The sequence below is a fragment of the Catharus ustulatus genome, chromosome 34 (genome assembly GCF_009819885.2).
Source record: "Catharus ustulatus isolate bCatUst1 chromosome 34, bCatUst1.pri.v2, whole genome shotgun sequence".
Taxonomy (NCBI): Eukaryota; Metazoa; Chordata; class Aves; order Passeriformes; family Turdidae; genus Catharus; species Catharus ustulatus.
In genome coordinates this window covers 1,403,785-1,408,654 of record NC_046254.1, presented here as the reverse complement: position 1 = coordinate 1,408,654, position 4,870 = coordinate 1,403,785, and the positions used below count along the sequence as shown (strand labels likewise).

Sequence of the window (4,870 nt, the reverse complement as noted above, 5' to 3'; positions counted from 1 at the left end):
ACTCTTCGTGGTTTTATTTTTTTTGTTTTGGATTTTTGGTTTTTTTTGGTTTTGTTCTGTCGGTTGGAGCGGTTCCGGCCGGACGTCGCCGAGGAGGGGGAGGGGTTTGGACTCGTGGTTGTGGTCAAGGATGGACGTGAGGGGGTGGGGGAGGGGAGGGAGGGGGGGGGAGGTGGGGCTGAGGGGAGTGAGGGTGGCCTGAGGGTCGGGCATGGTGGCCCAAGGGTCATTCAAGGTGGCCCAAGGGTCATTGAAGGTGTCCAGAGTGGCCCAAGGGTCATTCAGTGTGGTCCAAGGGTCATTCAAGGTGGCCCAAAGGTCATTCAAGGTGGGCCAAGGGTCATTCAAGGTGTCCAGGGTGGCCCAAGGGTCAGTCATGGTGGTTCAAGGGTCATTCAAGGTGTCCAAGATGGTCCAAGGGTTGTCCATGGTGGCCCAAGGTGGCCCAAGGGTCATTCCAGGTGTCCAGAGTGGCCCAAGGGTCAGTCAAGGTGGTCCAAGGTGGCCTGAGGGTCATTCAGTGTGGCCCAAAGTTGTCTGAGGGTCATTCAAGGTGGTCCAAGGGTCAGTCAGGGTGGCCCAAGGGTCATTCCAGGTGTCCACGGTGGCCCAAGGGTCATTAGGGTGGGCCAAGGATCATTCATGGTGGCCCAAGGGTCATTCAGGGTGGGCCAAGGGTCAGTCAAGGTGGTCCAAGGGTCATCTGATGTGGTCCAGGGTGGCCCAGGGGTCATTCAAGGTGGCCCAAGGTGGCCTGAGGGTCATTCAGTGTGGCCCAAAGTTGTCTGAGGGTCATTCATGGTGGGCCAAGGGTCGGTCATGGTGGTCCAAAATGGCCTGAGGGTCATTCAAGGTGGTCCAAGGGTCAGTCAAGGTGGTCCAAGGGTTGGTCATGGTGACCCAAGGGTTATTCAAGGCGTCCAGGGTGGTCCAAGGGTCGTCCATGGTGGCCCAAGATGGTCCAAGGGTCAGTCAAGGTGGCCCAAGGTGGCCTGAGGGTCAGTCAAGGTGGCCCAAAGGTCATTCAAGGTGTCTAGGGTGGGCCAAGGGTCATTCAAGGTGGGCCAAGGGTCATTCAAGGTGTCCAAGGTGGCCCAAGGATCATTCAAGATGGCCCAAGGGTCATTCAAGGTGGGCCAAAGGTCATTCAAGGTGTCCAAGGTGGTCCAAGGGTTGTCCGTGGTGTCCAGGGTGGCCCAAGGGTCATTCATGGTGGCTCAAGGTGGTCCAGAGGTCATTCAAGGTGGCCCAAAGGTCATTCAAGGTGTCCAGAGTGACCCAAAAGTCATTCAGTGTGGTCCGAGGTGGCCCAAGGGTCAGTCATGGTGGCCCAAGGGTCATTCAAGGTGGACCAAGGGTGATTCAAGGTGTCCAGGGTGGTCCAAAATGGCCTGAGAGTCATTCAATGTGGTCCAAGTGTCATTGAAGGTGTCCAGAGTGGCCCAAGGGTCAGTCATGGTGGATCAAGGGTCATTCAGGTAGCCCAAAGCGGTCCAAGGGCCATTCAAGGTGGTCCAAGGGTCATTCAAGGAGACTCAAGGGTCATTCAAGGTGTCCATGGTGGTCCAAGGGTCATTCAGTGTGGCCCAAAGTGGTCTGAGGGTCATTCAAGGTGGGCCAGGGGTTGGTCATGGTGGTCCATCGTGGCCTGAGAGTCAGTCAAGGTGGCCCAAGGATCATTCAAGGTGGCCCAAGGTGGCCTGAGAGTCATTCAGTGTGGCCCAAGTGTCATTGCAGGTGTCCAGAGTGGCCCAAGGGTCAGTCATGGTGGCCCAAAGTGGCCCAAGGATCAGTCAAGGTGGTTCAAGGGTCAGTCAAGGTGGGTCAAGGGTTTTTCATGGTGGCCCAAGGTGGCCTGAGAGTCAGTCAAGGTGGCCCAAGGGTCATTGAAGGTATCCAGAGTGGCCCAAGGATCATTCAAGGTGGCCCAAGGTGGCCTGACGGTCAGTCAAGGTGGGCCAAGGGTCATTCAAGGTGTCCTGGGTGGTCCAGGGTTCACTCAAGGTGGCCTGAGGGTCATTCAAGGTGGGCAAAGGGTTGGTCATGGTGCTCCAAAATGGCCTGAGGGTCATTCAGGGTGGGCCAAGGGTGGGCCAAGGGTCAGTCATGGTGGCCCAAGGATCAGTCATGGTGTCCAGAGTGGCTCAAGGGTCATTCACGTTGGGCTAAGGGTTGGTCATGGTGGTCCAAAATGGCCTGAAGGTCATTCGTTGTGGTTCAAGGGTCATTCAAGGTGTCCAGAGTGGCCCAAGGATCATCCAGGGTGGTCCAAGGTGGCCTGAGGGTCATTCAAGATGGCCTGAGGGTCATTCAGGGTGGCCCAAGAGTCATACAGGGTGGCCCAAAGTAGCCTGAGGGTCATTGAAGGTGGTCCAAGGGTCAGTCATGGTGGGCCAAGGGTCATCCAGGATGGTCCAGGGTATCCCAAGGGTCATCCGGGGTGGCCCAAGGGTCATTCAAGGTGGCCCAAGGTGACCTGAGGGTCATTAAAGGTGGCCTGAGGGTCATTCAAGATGGCCCCAGGGTCATTCAAGGTGGGTCACAGTGGTCTGGGGGGGTCCAAGAGTCAGTCATGGTGGCCCAAGGGTCATTGAAGGTGGCCCAAGGGTCATCCAGGGTAGTCCAGGGGTCATTCAAGGTGGTCCAAGGTAATCCCAGGAGATCCAAGGTGGCCCAGGGTCCATCCTAGGTGGCCCAAGGTGGTTCAAGGTGACCCAGAGTCATCCAAGGTTGCCCAGGGTCCATCCAAGGTGGCCCAAAGCGGTTCAAGGTTGCCCAAGGTTGAAATCAGGAGATCCAAGGTGGCCCAAAGTCCATCCCTGGTGGCCCAAGGTGGTTCAAGGTGGCCCAAACTCAATCCCGGGTGCCTGAAGATCCATGCCTCGTTGCCCAATGTCCATCCAAGGTGGCCCAAACTCCATCCCAGGTTGCCCAAGGCCCACCCAAGGTTGCCCAAGGCCCACCTAAGGTTGCCCAAACTCCATCCCAGGTGGCCCAAAGCAGTTCAAGGTTGCCCAGGGTCCATCCCAGTTTGCCCCAAGGTTGCCCAAGGCCCACCTAAGGTGGCCCAAGGTGGTTCAAGGTGGCCCAAAGTCCATCCCAGGTGGCCGAAGATCCATGCCTGGTTGCCCAAGGCCCACCCAAGGTTGCCCAAGGTCCATGCAAGGTGGCCAAAACTCCATCCCAAGTGGCCCAAAATGGTCCAAGATGGCCCAATGTCCATCCAAGGTGGTTCAAGGTGGCCCAAAGTGGTTCAAGGTTGCCCAGAGACCATCTCAGGTTGCCCAAGGTCCATGCCAGGTTGCCCAAGGTGGCCCAAGGTCCATCCCTGGTTGCCAAAAGTGGTTTAAGGTGGCCCAGGGTCCATCCCAGGTGGCCCAAACTCAATCCCAGGTGGCCCAGGGTGGCCCAAAGTGGTCCAAGATGGCCCAAGGTCCATCCCAGGTTGCCCAAAGTCCATCCCTGGTTGCCAAAAGTGGTTCAAGGTTGCCCAAACTCAATCCCAGGTGGCCCAAAGTGGTTCAAGGTGGCCCAATGTCCACCCAAGGTGGCCCAGAGTGGTCCCAGGTGGCCCAGGGTCCATCCCAGGTTGCCCCAAGGCCACCACGGCTCCTCAGACCCCCCTGGGATCCCCAAAAATCCCAAAAAAATCCCCCAAAAAATCCCAAAATTCCCCAAACGCCCGAATTTGGCGATTCCGCCCCAAAGCACTTACGGGGGGGGAGGGGTGGGGGCGGAGCCTTGACCCCTCCCCCACCCCAGATTTGGGCTTTTCCCACCGATTTTGGGCAAATTCATTCCTAAAAAAAATTAAAAATTGGGAAATTTGGGATGTGGGAGGGGTCAGATCCCGGAATTCTGGGGGGATTTGGGGGGGATTTGGGAGTTTCACGGTACCACCGGGACCTCCCGGCGCTCTTCGCACTTTAAGACCCCCCCAAAGGGCACAAAAATCCCAAAAATAAAATTTAAAAAAGGCTCCCATCCCAAAATTTTAATTTTGGGGGATTAAAAAAATCAAAAAACGGGGAAAAAACGGCAAAAAAAGGCAAAAAAATCAATTTTTTGGGGTAAAAAAATGGTTTTTTGGTTAAAAAATTTGATTTTTTTGCCCACAAAAAATGAGTTTTTTCCCTGTGTGAAAAATCAGAATTTTTGGAGGAGCCTCTCGAGGGGAATTTTGGGGAAAAACAGAAGAAAATTGATTCAAACCTGGGAATTTGGAGATTTTTGCCCTTAAAAAAAAATGGGAAAAAAGGAAAAAAAAAGAAAAATAAAAAGAAAACCACGAGCGGATTTCCCTCCTTTTCCTGCCACATTCCGGGGCGGTTTTTGGGCCAGAATTCCTGAATTTCTGCATTTTGGGGGTTTTTAATTTTATTTTATTTTAAATTTTTTTTAATCCCTGTGGATTTAGGATTTTCCAATTAGGTTTTTCCCTTTTTTTTTTTTTTTTTTGGGGATAAACCCCTAGGAAATGAGAAAAAAAAAAAAACCAAAAAACAGAAAAAAATGGAGTTTTGGAGCCGTCGTAAGTTATTGTTTAAAATAATAAAGAAAATTTTAAAAAAATGAACCCAAAAATCCTAAAATTCCCAGAAAAAGAAAAAAAAATCCAGGATTTTGGGGTGTCCATGGGGGGAGTTTTTGGGATTTTGGGTGAAAAAATTGGAATTTCCTGTTGCCTTTTTAACGGATTCTGGGGGGGAAATTCAAAAATTTTTTTTAATTTTTTTTTTTCTTTCCATTTCCCGGGTTTTTTTTGGGATTTGGTGCATGAGGAAAATTTTCCAGGAATTCCTGGGAAAATCCAAAAAATAAAAAAAAAGAAAAAAAGAAAAAAATGAAGGAAGGAAAAGAAGAAAAAAAA

The 4,870-nt window shown here is 52.4% G+C and overlaps 1 long non-coding RNA gene across 3 annotated transcripts; it reads left to right on the top strand.

Annotated features, from left to right (window-relative positions):
- Nucleotides 1–202: 202 nt before the first annotated feature.
- LOC117009661 lies at nucleotides 203–4,010 on the top strand. Of its 3 annotated transcripts, XR_004420506.2 has the most exons (4): nucleotides 203–895; nucleotides 978–987; nucleotides 1,132–2,770; nucleotides 2,906–4,010. It is a non-coding gene; the product is annotated as an uncharacterized LOC117009661 (long non-coding RNA). The 3 variants fall into 3 exon arrangements; XR_004420505.2 differs by having other exon boundaries at nucleotides 203–1,664; nucleotides 1,872–2,770; XR_004420507.2 differs by having other exon boundaries at nucleotides 206–2,770; nucleotides 2,906–3,289; nucleotides 3,321–4,010.
- The last annotated feature ends 860 nt before the right edge of the window (nucleotides 4,011–4,870 follow it).